This window comes from Palaemon carinicauda, chromosome 14 (assembly GCF_036898095.1).
Source record: "Palaemon carinicauda isolate YSFRI2023 chromosome 14, ASM3689809v2, whole genome shotgun sequence".
In the NCBI taxonomy this organism is placed as follows: Eukaryota; Metazoa; Arthropoda; class Malacostraca; order Decapoda; family Palaemonidae; genus Palaemon; species Palaemon carinicauda.
In genome coordinates this window covers 110,641,443-110,656,537 of record NC_090738.1, presented here as the reverse complement: position 1 = coordinate 110,656,537, position 15,095 = coordinate 110,641,443, and the positions used below count along the sequence as shown (strand labels likewise).

Here is a 15,095-nt window from a genome sequence, read left to right as displayed (position 1 = left end):
TGCTTTTAGAGATTTTATTCAATTTGGTAGCACTTAAAGTTTAGGTTATGTTGGATGCTGACTATAAATAAAATTTGTTTGTTCCTACACTAAATACAAACCCTCATTCTTTACTATAGGAGATATTCTAGCGCGAGCTGGAAAATACGGCAGAAAACCTTAACAAGGTCGTTAACGACCGGGGCGGTAGTTATCTCCCTGTTGGGGGTGGGGGACTGCCGGCCGGTAGCTACTGAGTACCTTCAATCGAATTCTAGCCGTCGCAGTGGTAACACCGCTGTTCCCGCTTTTGTTTGACTGGCAGACTAGCCTTTCTTAAAGTGTGTTTTTTTCATTGACTTTTTCTTTTTTCTCTTTAATTAGATGTGATGTCCTCTAATTTGAGAAAGTGTCCCGGGATTCCTCCGAAATCTTGTGGCACATTTATGTCACCACCGGAGGTGTATCCTCATCCCCTATGCCCTTCATGCAGAGGTCATAGGTGTACTGAAGACTTCCCCTGCCAGGTATGTAAGGAATGGTCGCCTACGCAGTGGGATAAGTTCATGAAGAGGAAGAAGAAGAAATCCAAGAAGGATTCGTTACCTCCAGGTTCGCCGTCGAAAGGTAAGGACTCTCGGGCCTCTTCTTCTGCCCCTCGATCTCTTCCTTCAGACTCTTCCTTGCCTCCTTCCTCCGGGGGGAAGTCAAGGAAGAGCGGCACCATTGACTTAACACCCATTCCCCCGGGGCAGGCGAATCAAGTTGCCCCTCTCAGTGGGATAGTTTCGTCCGTCATCGGAAATAATTCTATTACCGCTTCTATTCCAGATAACGTGCGAGCGGTATGGCCTGCCCTTGGTCTTCCTGGTTCTCCTTCGGTGGAGGTGTGGAACCAGTTCCTCGCAGGCACAGTTTTACCTCAGGTCCCTTTTGTTTTGGAACCCTCGGGCATTCTGGACCCCGCCGATATCCCGTCAGCTCTATCGGCGGCCGCTGAAGTGTCAGCGGAGGTAATAACGTCAGCTCCTGCAGAGCCTACTTCGCTCCTCGCTTGCATTACGACGAAACAACGTCGCAAGCGTGATCATTGTGATTCTTCCTCCTCCTTCTCCTCCTCCTCCTCCTCCTCCTCGTATTCGTCCTCCTTAGAGAATAGAAGAGAGAGAGAGAAGAGGAAAAGGAGAGCTCGCTCTCCTTCGCCAAGACGTTCTCGTCGGAGAGAGAGGCGACATAGGAAGAGACGTCATCGTTCTCGTTCTTCCTCGCCTTCTATCTCTTCACGGAATGTCTCGCCGACACACGATAAGCGCTCTCGTCACAAACATAGGAGGAATACTTCCTCGCGCTATCGCTCATCTAGGCGCTATAAGAAGAGCTCTACGAGACGTTCGCGCTCTTCTTCACGAGAGAGTTCTCTCAAGAGCAATAAGCGCTCCAGTTGGGGCGAGGTTAATTCTGACCGTTCCCAGAGCGCAACCAAGGGAAGAGAACACTCTGAGCGCGATTCCTCTCCTTCACATTTCTTTGCGAGGAGCTCAGCTCGCGCTGGGAAGGCGAGAGAAAACACTTCTTCTCGCCGTCGCTTAGTATCATCAGAGAGAGAGCGCTCCCGTATGTCAAACTTCCGAGTGCGCAAGTCTCTGGACATATCGGCGCGAGGTCATTCTCCGCGCCCTCGCGTTTCAGACAACAGCACCCATTACCGTACTTTCTAATGAATTACGAAATATGGGCTTCGCGAGAACTTTGGAAGAAGACGCAGGGGTTCAGCCCTTCTCCTCTTCGGCTGAGAACAGAAGTGAAAGGCCAGGCCGCCGATCAACGCATTCTCTTATTGAGATAGTACCGTTAATTCGGTCGCCTTCGCCTAAACCTTCAACTTCCAGGCAGAATCTTGCGCGCGCCGTGCCATCAACCAGCGCTCAGCCTTCCTCTGGATTGTCGGCAATGGAGTATGTTACCTCGCCGTTACCTTCAGACATTCGGGCTTCTACCGCCCTCCCTCACGAGGAATTAGCGCGACCCGAGGATTCCTCGGAGGAACTACCATCAAAAGACTTAGAGTCCGCCTATCTGAGGGCTCTAAGAACGATGTGTAATATCTCAAGTCTCAGAGATTTACACATGTCACCTCGTCATACCGACGCTCCAGCTTTAGACAGACTATGTCGTCCTCCACTTAACCCTAAGACCAGAATTGAACTTCCCTGGTCTATTCACACTGCAGGCCGTCTGAGGAAGGTCTCGCAGGCCGTCTCGGGGGAAACGAATTCCTTGAAGTCTCAAGGATCCCATAAGATGCTGCAGTTTCCTTTTTCGAGGCAAAGGCGCTTTTACAAGGTCAGAGACGCCAACCCTTTACCTCTGACCCTTGATCCCCTCACAGCAAGGCTTACACCTGGCTGCTCTGCAGAGAGACTCTATTCCCTTCCTGTCAACTTTACCGCAGCAGAAGCCTCGATAATGGAAGCAGCGTCAATGTCTCTTCTAGAGGCACTATCCTGGTCTGGCACAGTGGGCTACCTTGCAAGTCATAAGGACCTTTCAAACCAAAATTCCATGCAGTCTCTGCAGGAAGTCCTGGCTGCTGGGGCCAAGACAATGGACTTTCTAACTGCTACACCTGCAACGATGTGGGGCAACTGGATTCTCAAAAGGAGGGAATCAGCAGTCTCCAGACTGCATAGGAGCATCGGAAAATCTGAGAAATCTGATTTGAGGAACTCTGATCTCCTACAACCTCTCCTCCTCTCTAGACAAGCAGTCTCCTCCACCTTAGAGACTTGGAGGAAGGAGACGCAGGACGCTGCAATGCAAAAGGCTGCTTCCTTTCGTCCAATGCAACAGCAGCTAACTCCACAATCCAAGGCAACAACCGCATCTCCACTGCCAGCCAAGAACCCCAGCCGCCCCTCTTTTACACCCAAACCTATGGGCAGAGGAAAGTCGGCTCCTCCTAAGGCTAAAGGCAGAGGGAGGAACCCTAGATAGAAATAGGGTCGTCGACTCCCCCCTCGCAATGCGTAGGTGGGTGCCTGCAGAGGAGTTGGAAAGCTGTGAGGGCCATGCAGTGGACCATAAAGGTGTTTCGTTGGGGATGCCGCTTTCCCTTCATAGACTCTCTTCCTCCTCTAATTCCTCCCCCGATCTCGTCCTCCCAGGTCCCTCGGGATCCCGGGAAACAGCAAGCCCTAGCTCGGGAGATACAGAGCATGCTTCTAAAAGACACCATTCAAGAGGTCTCCGACTCTTCCCCGGGGATTTTCAGTTGCCTCTTTCTGGTAGAGAAAGCCTCGGGAGGTTGGAGACCAGTAATAGATCTTTCGACTCTGAACCATTTCGTGAAGCAGACTCCATTCAAAATTGAGACAGCGGCTTCCGTCACCCAAGCAGTACGCCCAGGAGACTTCAGTGCATCTGTAGACTTGAGAGATGCTTATTTCCAAGTGCCAATCCATCGCACATCTCGGAAATACCTACGCTTCCTGGCTCAGGGTCGAATCTTTGAGTTCAAAGTCCTGTGCTTCGGCCTCTCGACCGCCCCACAGGTCTTTATGAAGATCTTCGAACTCGTATCTTCGTGAGCGCACAAACATGGAATTCGTCTTCTATGATATCTGGACGATTGGCTACTCCTGGCCTCGTCCAAGGAGCTAGCTCTGGATCATCTGGGGATCCTTGTAAACGCAGAGAAGTCTTGCTTAACTCCGACCCAAGTCTTGAACTATCTGGGTATGTCCATCAACACCCAGGCAGGGAGAGTGTTTCCGTCGGAAGACAAGCTTCGGAGACTGGATCAGTCCATCACCCATCTCTTGTCTCCACTAACACCTTCAGCCAAGTCGTGGCAGTGTCTTCTGGGCCATCTTGCCTCTCTGGAGAAACTAGTTCCAGGCGGGAGATTGAGAATCAGAAGTCTCCAATGGCATCTGAAGACCCATTGGTCTCAAAAGTCAGATTCCCCATTCTTGGCAGTGGAGGTCCCAAGTCTGGTGCTACAAGATCTTCATTGGTGGTCGACCAGAGAGAACACCCAAAAGGGCATTCCCCTCCAAAACCCGAGTACGAAGTTAAAACTCTTTTCGGACGCGTCGCTACGGGGATGGGGTTCCCACCTAGGTCCCAAATTAGCATCAGGAGTTTGGTCTCCGTTAGAGAAGTCTCTCCATATAAACCACTTAGAAGTATTAGCTGCCTGGAAAAGCCTAAAATTCTTTGTAGAAGATCTACACGGACGAGAGGTGGTTCTGATGAGCGACAACTCCACATCCGTCTCGTACATCAACAAACAAGGGGGTACTCTGGCAAGAGATCTGCCAGTGGGCAGAAAGCCACAACATTTCTCTTTCAGTCAGGTTTATTCCGGGCCGGAGAAACATCGTGGCGGATCCACTGAGCAGGCATCACCAAGTGCTGAGTGGAGAATGGTCTTTGGATCCTCGAGTAGCGAAGACAGTAATAGCTTTGTGGACGTATCACCTTTCCCCAGTGAAAGCAATACTCATCTGCCTTATCCTCAAGTTCACCGATCACTGTGCAGACTGATAATGACAACCTGTTTCTGAGGAGGATGTGGCCTACCTTGGGTATTACTGGTATCCTGTCTGTGGAGACAGAAGGATATTTTGGGAGCTGCCAGGGTTCCTAAGGTAACTTGCACGATGATGACCCCGACTCCTGTGGTGGCGTGAAGAGACAGTGATCCAGCAATTGCATCCCTGGAGGTTTTTGTTGTTGTTGAAGAAGCCCATGTGACTTCTTTCTTTGTGAGAGTAGTGTCGTGTGTGTGTCTGAGACTGACAATAAAGAAGACTGGTAAGGGTAAGAAGCAGGTGTGATTCTCCTCTTTCAGTTCTTCCTCTTCCTTTGAGTCTGACACTCCTTTTTTTATGAAAAAAAGTAGGAATCAAAGAAGTCCAGGAAGACCAATAGCAAGGAGTCTTGTGAAGCTCCTAGCAAACTTACTTCTCATACATTAGAAGGAGAGACTCTGTGCTCCCAAGTACCAACCCAGCCAGAGAAGGTACCTGAGACCAAGGCAAAAGTGTTCAGGCTCCTATTTGTGCTAGGTCCAGCATGGTATACTGCACACACTGACAATCTGGTGGTTGAAGAGAGCCCCTTCTCCACCCTCCTCTTCCCCCGAGATAATTCAGTATTTAAAGAGAAGATGGTACATGATGAAGTTCTGTCATGTATGTGTAATTGTGAATAAACACACGATCAGGAATTCAATCTTCGGTCTCCTGGTGATCCTTTTCCTTTAGGCTTACAGGTCAGGGGAGAAGCTATCACTCGTTGTGAGTCCTTCTCCATCTCTTCCATAGGAGAAGCATCCTGGAGTAATAGAGTCGAGTTGATTCCCTGTCCTGTGACGGTTTTGTGGTGCTACCTAAAGAGAACTCGGCGCTTCAGGTCCGAGTACCAGAGACTTTCTTAATATTAGCAGAGTTAAGAAGATATTTAAGAGCACTTTCTTTCTGTCTTTATGAGACCATGAAGCAAGTGCATCCCTCACCCGGCAAAGGATTTGGAGGCCCAGCTCATAGAAGAGATCACTAAGTCAGTGGTATTGGTTCTATACTAGCCTTTATGAAGAATCTGTCAGTGGTGCAGGAATTTAGTATGGCTAGATGATCTTCACCTAATACTATCTGCGGAATTATACCCACATGTCCTTGAATACCTTTAACCCTGACCTTCTGATGGCTGCTCAACAGGTTAGCAAGCCCGGTGGGGTATGTTTATTACTTCAGATTGCTATATTTTACTCCTGCCTTCTCCTTCTAAATTTTGTTACTCAAGTTTGATATGAGTGGTGTCCCATCAAGAAGTATTATCTCACTTGGTTTACATCCAGGATGTCAAGAGATGATAGCAGTCCATACATCGTATTTACATTTCTGTTTGCTAATTTTTAGTGATAAAGGGTAATAGGATGTTTATTATTTAGAGTAAGGATTTATTATTTATCATTGTAAATTCATATTCTAGATTATTAAGGAAGTTATTTGTGTTTTTTTTTAGTCTAATGATTTAATTTGGGTAAAGCTTGGGAAGCTGTAGCCAATGTCAATAGCTGTTCCAGCGTACTCTAAAATCATACACCTGTATAAAGGATTCAGGTTTGTATAACTAGGAAAAGTACAAATTAATTTTAGTACTGCGATATTTTTATATGTTCGTCGTCGGCGCCCACTCGTGTCCGAGTATTGGGTTCTGTCGTTTGCCATCAGCCTCCTATCTGTGGGGTGGGTGCTTATGCCTGATGTGGCTGTTAAGTCTTAGTCTGTGGTGGAAGAGTCGCGGACAGTGTTCACAAGGGAGGGTAGGTGGTGGGCGGGGCTGTTCTAATCGCTCTCTCCTTCTTCTCCTCCTAGCCTCCTCATTTTGTCTCCTCCTCTCCTCGAAGTCCACGGTGCCATGGTGTACTGTACTCCTCCAGGTTTTCCTGTCCCTGGCTGTTTCTTCCCATGAGGAAGGATCGATGTCAGTTAGAGCCAGGGTGCGCTTTAGTTGATCTTTATAGCGCATTTGTTCCGTAACTGAAATACAAACCACGCTATTTACAAAGGGTTATTACTTTTAGCGTAGCTGAAATGGCGAGCCATTAGAATTTAACGAGGGTGTATTACCCCCGCGCTAGTTAGCGGGGGGGGTAGGGGAGTGGTAGCTAGCTACCCCTCCTCCCCCTCACACACACGTGAATACTCACTTTAACTTTTGGCTCGGACTGTGACAGACGTCTCTGTCTTGGTCCTCGCTTGGCAGCCTTTGTCTGTTTTGTCTTTACTTAATCGCTTACTTTTCTTTTACTCAATATATATGTAAACATGTTTTCATGTTTGTATATATATTTGAGTATAGAAATAAGTAAGTTTCCTTTTCAGATGTGTGTGTGTAGTGTACGATATCTACGTGGAGGCCTCGGCAGTTAGGCCACCACGGCGTATTTTATGGGTGGCGATCGAGTTTGACTTATGTCTTTCTCTCTCTCTCTCTCTTGAGGTCGTTCACCCTTTTACTACGTGTTACTACGCCCTTATAGCCTAGCTTCCTTTCCGTGTGGGGGGTTGCTACGTCGTATGTTTGTATCAATTAGTTATGAATCTAATTGTAGTTGTTTTTTTTGTTTTTTCAGCTTGTAGAACGATTCCTTTCGGGGTTTTCGTTCTTTCTTTAGTGTTCATTCATTTTTAAATTACATAATTACATAGTTACATAATTATAATTGTTATAATTCTGTTTTGGTTACAGCTCTCCTTCCGCGAGTGTAAGTGGTTGTGAGGGCACGTGCCTGTTGTGTAATTCTTGTTCCTTTCCCTCGGGATTCCTCTTCGGAGCCTTCCCGGGGGAATGAATGTGTACTAATATTATTTGTTTTATTTTTTTACAGTTACCGATCTAGTTCGTTTCTGTAATATAGCAACGGTGTGAGCTGTCTGGTTGAGTCCTGGGGATTCGGCTGTTGCTGCCTCCCCCCTTGTATTTTCGTCAGGGGCGTGTCTCCTTCTACTGGTAGTACTCCCGTGTCGACGGACAGCTCTCCAGTTCATTTTAGAACAGTCAGGAGGCTTGCCTCCTTAGGCGGATAACTTTCCTTCCGAGGGAAGTTTTTCCTGTCCAGGCTTGAGTTTTTCCCCTTTTGGGGGGTTCTTCTCTTGCCTTTTTTTCGTGCGACTATGCTCTTGGTGCTGAGCGGTCGCACCTGCAGTTTCGCTCAAGGGGCTGGGCAACTGCAGGAGCTCCTCTTCGGAGGATTGCTCCTTTTAGGTCACTGGCTGACCAGTCTCTTCCTCGAAGTGTTTCTCTTTCGTTCGCGAGAGAGTACACTCATAGAGACTCCTCTTCGGAGGTTTCTTCTGTTGCTGTTGCTGTTGGCCTCCCTCGCCGTAAGGCCCTCCGTCCGCCTCGTCGTAAGGGCCTCTCATCTCCCTATAAGGGTGCTTGAGGCGCCCTTTTGGATCTCCGTTTGCAGCCTACAACTCCTTTTTTCTCGATCTTCCGCCTTGGTGCAGATGGACAGCAGTCTGATCTCGTCTTCCGACGGGCAACGGTCTTCCCGACGGACAATGGTCTGCCCGACGGACAGCGGTCTTCCGACGGACATCAGTCTCCCGGCGGACAACGATCCCTTCGGGGCAAAGGGTTGCCCCCACGGGGGTTCTTCCCTTGCGTGTCAGGGTTTCCCTGCGCGCCCTTCTGCTCATCAGCGCTCTCCTGTTCGTCAGCGCTTTCAAGATGATCTTCCCTGCGGTTCCTGTTACGTGCCCTGTGCGACCACGTTCGCCCTCGCGATCTAGAACTTCGGTTCAGGTCGGGGTCAAGGACTCTTCTTCTTTGCGCAGGCTTCCACGCGTAGCCTTCTGCTCGTCAGCGATCATCAGCTCGTCAGCGATCATCAGCTCGTCAGCGATCATCAGCTCGCCAGCGATCATCAGCTCGCCAGCGATCTCCGGATCGCCCACGTGTGTTACAGCTGGCACGCCAACGTTCTCCAACACTTCTGAAGGAACATGGTTCGCCAGCTACTAGCTCACCTGCGCATGCTGATCGCCATCGCGCGACCCTCAACTGCGGATGCTGATCGCCATCGCGCGACCCTCAACTGCGCTCATCGCACAACCCTGAACGATCGCCCTCCTGCGGATGCTGATCACCATCGCACCCTTTCACGCGATCATTCACCTGCGCATGCTGCTCGCCATCGCACAACCCTGCACGATCGCCCACTTACGCATGCTGCTCCTCATCGCACAACCCTGAACGATCGCCCTCCTGCGGATGCTGATCACCATCGCACCCTTTCACGCGATCTTTCACCTGCGCATGCTGCTCGCCATCGCACAACCCTGCATGATCGCCCGCTTACGCATGCTGCTCCTCATCGCACAACCCTGAACGATCGCCCTCCTGCGGATGTTGATCACCATCGCACCCTTTCACGCGATCATTCACCTGCGCATGCTGCTCGCCATCGCACAACCCTGCACGATTGCCCGCTTACGCATGCTGCTCCTCATCGCACAACCCTGAACGCTCGCCCTCTTGCGGATGCTGATCACCATCGCACCCTATCACGCGATCATTCACCTACACATGCTGCTCGCGGTCATTATTGCCAGCGATCTTCTTCACCTACGCGGCAGCACGATCCCTCGCCGTCACGCCATCGCTTGCGTTCGTCGCCTCGGACACGTGTTCATTTACCTGCCCACCCTCACGCCCACTCGCCTGCGCGCCCGCGCGATCGCTCGCCTGCGCGACCGCTCGCCTGCGCGCCCGCGCGACCGCTCGCCCGCGCGACCGCTCGCCCGCGCGACCGCTCGCCCGCGCGACCGCTCGCCCGCGCGCCCGCGCGACCGCTCGCCTGTGCGCCCGCGCGACCGTTCGCCTTTGCGCGACCGTTCGCCCTCGCGCGACCATAGTTCGCGGCGAATTCCACAGCCGGTGGTAGCAACAGGGACGCGTTCTCCTAGACGGCACTCGGGATCACCTCCATCCAAGCACAGGTTGGTAGTGCAGGACGAAGACAGGTCAGTACAGCATTGTTCCCCACCTTCTTTTCAGGCAGGTACCGTCGGGTCCACTCCAAAGAATCGCCCGATCCCTTTCACCTTAGCGAGGATTTCGGACTCTGTGTCCTTGGAGCAGCAGACATGGTTTGGTCCGCTGGCACGGGCGTTAATGAGGGTTATGAAACCAGCACTCGCCGGCCAGGGTAACAAACCAGCGGCTGTCTCTCCTACGCTGAAGAGAAAGAGAGGAGTGGACTTCGTGGAGACTTCCCCCAGGGCGAAGTTGGTTCCCAAGAGGTCGGTCTCGAGGGTCCCCTCTCCTGCACGAGTACTCTCTCCTTCTCCCGCCCTGGAAGGATTTTTGGCGGGGGGGCTTTCCGTTCAAGATTTCTCCATCGGACAAGGGATGACTGCTTACCTCTTCCTCTGGGAGCTTACCAGGTTCTTTCCCTCCTCGGTTACGGCCCGAGGTTTGGTTCAAGGAAGCTACAGGAAGACCAAGGGTACTTTCCTCCTCTCGAGCTCAGACACCTTGGCCTTTCGTCGTTAAGTATCTACTTGCGGACAAGCTCGATGTTGTACCATCTGGACGCGCTGACTGAAGGCTTCCTTCGGGTGTCTCATCTGTGGAGGTCGACGACCTCAGACACCCTTCCATCCTTGAGAAGAGTTTTGTCTGTGCCCAAGGACAGAGACTTAGACGGCTGCTGTGCGGAGTAAATCGACTTCCGGTTTCACTCCTCCAAGGCGCTTTCTTCCAGACTCTGCAGGGCTCCAGCGCCCTTTTCTTTCAACCACGTCGGCCTAAGTTATCGGCTACGACAACTGGGACAAGGTGTCCAATTGCAGTTTTCTCCTGTCAGGAACAGATGGCACGGGAGACTCCCCCGGGGGGGCATAGTCCTAAAAGGAGTTCACGAACTCTAGGATTGCAGGTTTTTTCGCTGGGAGGATGCTTAAGGTTACTCATCCGAATGACAGCTTCCCGATGCCCATTCCCGCACAATCTCTGTGAGTAGCCAAGGATATCGCGCCTGCCGTCTCTGTCAGCGAATTCAGTGTCTCTGAACCTCTATGCCATAGCGTCAGCAGAGTTGCCCGGTTGGGCAGAATGATCCATACCTTAGGCGAAGGTCTTCCTTAGGATCATCGACGGCTTCACCCCCGGCCCCCTCAGTCGATCCTTTCTTGTAAGGAAGGATCTGAGAGGGGATGTCCATAGTCGACCTCTCAGCCCTGATCAAGTTTGTCGAACAAACTTCGGCCAGCGTAGACCAGCAGAATCGATCAGACTGGTAACGAGGCGACAGGACTCCTTTAACCCTGGATCGGAGGGACGGGTACTTTCAGTTTCCATTCCATCCATCTTCCAGGGTGCTCGTCGAATTCAGCCTAGACTGCAAGTATTCCTGCTTATGATGCAGTGTGGCTATCCCGCCGTGGCATAGCAGGTTGGTTTCCCCAGAGAACTCTCCCTGCCTTCCTCTTGGCCGCTCAGGTGCAGGCTTCCGCCTCCTCTGCTGTTTGGAGGGCTGGTCAACTCCGGTAGGCTCGGGTTTCGACCTTCTTCAGCGCCGGGACAAGCTTCCGGATGCTGACCATGAGTGTGGGCTCATGGTATTTTGCTTGGAGCCTTCTCTTCCTCTGCCTCAACATCTGGAGTATCTGGCCATGATATTGAGTCAACCGCCTTACCACATTGGAAACCCCGCTTCTCGTCCGTCCAGCGAGGTTAAGCAACGTCGGTACTTGGATGGGTGACCACCTGGGGACGCCAGATTCTGTTACCGCATCCTCCGAGCCTTCCTTTCGGTTGACTGTGGCAAGACTGAGGAGAGTCGCAGTACCTGTTCTCAGTCAAGCAGAGCTTTCAGCCCTACCTTGGAACGTTTCCTAGTTCTTCTTTCCTCATTGACCCGTCTATAGTCCGAACGGTCGCCTCAGGATAAGTTCCATGTGGGGCGATCCAAGTTCCGGTGGCTTCAGGCAATGTTTAACCGGACTCCCTGGCCCTATGGGACCAGCGGAACTATTAAACCTGCAATGGGTGTTGACCTATGGAGCCTCTTGATGGTAGTGGATATTCTCGTCCTTTCCCCACATTCTTGATGCGGTTCTCGGACTCGTCAAAGGAAAGGGGGGGGGGGGCATGTTCCGGTCCAGGCCTATGGTCAAGACCTGAAGGATACCTCTCCATCATTCAGGCAGGCTTAAGGGCCTTAGTCTGGCCCCTCTTCAGATCCTACAGCTCCTGCCAAGTCGCCCCACTGCGCGTCGACTTCATTCTAACCAGCAGGGGACGCATTTTCACACCTTCACATCTTGCAGTAGAGATACCGGGATGATTGAGATTCTCTCAATTCCACCATCGGCTCTCTCATTCCAGACAGGGGAATGTTTCTCTCAGACTATCCGAGCAGAGCCTCATAGAGAGAGTGTACCTAGGGGTCTTTGACCTTGGGTAACCAGCAAGTGCTGGTCTGGGGGACCTGATCGCGACACCTTGGAACCTCAAGCTTCCACTAGTCTTCCCCCCAGTCTCAGACCCCGAGACTCTGGCAAGATGCATTCCGGTGATGGTGGGACAAATTCGACGCCTGCGTCTTCCCTCCTTTTTGTCTGCGGACAATGGGTCTCAACAAAACCAGGTTGTCTGTCAACCTTTCAATGGGAAAGCTCCACTGGGACTATGCGCAGAACGGTTTCTGGACCCTCTGCTTCCCCTGACGGAACTCCCGGGAGAGCTTCTCTCACGGCGCAGACTACTCAAGCAACCACACTGCGACATCTCTCCCGAACCGGGGCGTCGCTTCGGCTTCATGCCTGGAGACACTACGCTTCCTCCTCTAGAAGAGACAACCCGCTACAGTCGCGGTACGGAGGTCGCGTCATCTGCGATAGTCATCCACAGGGGTCTCCCAGGCAAAGTGAAGAGTCTCAGGTGGTGGGTGCCGTGGGAGATATACCTCTTCCCGTGAGGCCTCTTCTCCAGCAATAACTCCTTTCCGCTCTCGGCAATGAAGCCTGTCGCTCAGCCTTTCCCTGACCTTCAGGCTTAAGGGGACCGTCCGCCATGTCCGCCATTTTTTTTCCTAATGATCCAAATTACACAATTTCTATATATGTTTTAGACACATATAATACCTTCATCATATAAAAATTTCAAGTCATTTGATCAAAAACTTTTGGATTTATGAGCAAAAATCATGATTTAAAAAAAATATTTAGGTACATTTTTCCCCACTACTATAATACCAATTGTATTGAAACTTATACCACAAAAACTACTCTAACAACCGAACAATTCTGTCAGACAGAATTTTGATTTTCCTTTCTGTTTTTTTTTAATGAATTTTTATTTTTTTTTCCTCGTCTAGACGGAAAATAATCATGAAAAAAAATGTAAAACGAAAATCAAAATTTTGTCTGACAGAATTGTGGAATTTTTATTCTTCTTTTCAACGATATCTTTTTCTTTAATATCGAACAACAAATAAGTGAGAAAAATGTACCTAAGTGGGAATAAGTATGTTTTTGAGTTATGAGCTCCCAAAGATTTGCAGCAAGCTTTCGCTTCTTTTCTAAAAGAAATCAAGATAATATTATTATGATAACTTTTATTGTTCATTCCTACATAAATGCACCCTAAAGGAGGTATTTGAACCCTCAGTTTACTATTCCTATGTTATGAGTTGCCAGCGATCTCTAATTGTTGCCAGTGTTATAGTTAGCAGGTTTCAGCATTGTACTCTTATCCATGTTTCCCTCTTTCTTGGTTCTTTTTTCTTGTTCTCCACTTACTTTTTGTTCTTTCTATCACCTTATGTAACATTGGCATTGCTATAAAATTCCAGAGGACGTTGTGAAAGCACAATCAACATACGAACTTCAAGTAAATAAACACATGCATTATAATTTCTATGTCTTTGGAAACTTTGTGATTTTTTCGTAGCAGGTAGTTTTCATTCACCTACCCTCTACCAATGCCTTTCATTTCTGCCAGAGGTACGAGATTTCGAAACATGAGAGAGAGAGAGAGAGAGAGAGAGAGAGAGAGAGAGAGAGAGAGAGAGAGAGAGAGAGAGTTGAACATTGTTATTATAGTATTTGTATAAATGGGAGTTTATAACAATTGGAGAGAGAGAGAGAGAGAGAGAGAGAGAGAGAGAGAGAGAGAGAGAGAGAGAGAGAGAGAGAATACAAGTATTTGTATAAATAGCAGGGGTATATAATTCGTGAGAGAGAGAGAGAGAGAGAGAGAGAGAGAGAGAGAGAGAGAGAGAGAGAGAGAGAAAATAAGTATATTTTACAAGGGTATACGAACAAATGAAAAAGAGATTCATTCTATTATCTAATAAAAGGATGTACAGAGAGAGAGAGAGAGAGAGAGAGAGAGAGAGAGAGAGAGAGAGAGAGAGAGAGAAGTACTTTTTACAAGGGTATACGTACAAATGAAAAAGAGATTCATCCTATTATAAAATAAGATGATAGAGAGAGAGAGAGAGAGAGAGAGAGAGAGAGAGAGAGAGAGAGAGAGAGAGAGAGAGAGAGAGAGAGAGAATAAGAATTTTTGCAAGGATATACGAACAAATGAAAAAAGAAATTCATTCTATTATCTAATAAAAGGATGTACAGAGAGAGAGAGAGAGAGAGAGAGAGAGAGAGAGAGAGAGAGAGAGAGAGAGAGAATACAAGTATTTGTATAAATAGCAGGGGTATATAATTCGAGAGAGAGAGAGAGAGAGAGAGAGAGAGAGAGAGAGAGAGAGAGAGAGAGAGAGATCTACGCATCTGTCAAGGATGACGTCATCATTTAAAGACCGCTATTTTCATTGTTTGTAAAAATTATTGACTATTTGTTCTTTCTACAACCTTAGGTAACATTGGCCTTGCTATAATGTTCCCGAGGGCGTTGTGGAAACACAATGTACATACGAACTTCAAGTAAACAAACGCATACATTATAACTTTTATACATCTTTGGCATCTTTGGCTTCTGTTTTCTTGTTCTCCACTTACTTTTTGTTCTTTCTATCACCTTATGTAACATTGGCATTGCTATAAAATTCCAGAGGACGTTGTGAAAGCACAATCAACATACAAACTTCAAGTAAATAAACACATGCATTATAATTTCTACATGTCTTTGGAGACTTTGTGATGTGTTCGTAGGTGGTAGTTTTCATTCACCTAACCCTCTACCAATGTCTTTCATTTCTGCCAGAGGTACGAGATTTCGAAACATGAGAGAGAGAGAGAGAGAGAGAGAGAGAGAGAGAGAGAGAGAGAGAGAGAGAGAGAGAGAGTTGAACATTGTTATTATAGTATTTGTATAAATGGTAGTTTTAAATAATTCGAGAGAGAGAGAGAGAGAGAGAGAGAGAGAGAGAGAGAGAGAGAGAGAGAATAAAAGTATTTGTATAAATGGCAGTGGTAAATAATTCGAGAGAGGGAGAGAGAGAGAGAGAGAGAGAGAGAGAAACTGCGCACCTGTCTAACTCAGTCATGCAGACGACGCCATAAGGTGACGTCATCATTTAAAGACCGCTATTTTCATTGTTTGGAAAAATTATTGACTATTTGTTCTTTCTACAA

At 48.8% G+C, this 15,095-nt stretch overlaps 1 protein-coding gene across 2 annotated transcripts in view; it reads left to right on the top strand.

The window, feature by feature from the left end:
• LOC137653610 (protein suppressor of hairy wing-like) overlaps window positions 1–15,095 on the top strand; it is an 89,872-nt gene that overhangs the window by 65,298 nt on the left and 9,479 nt on the right. The gene's annotated exons all lie outside the window — the stretch shown is intronic.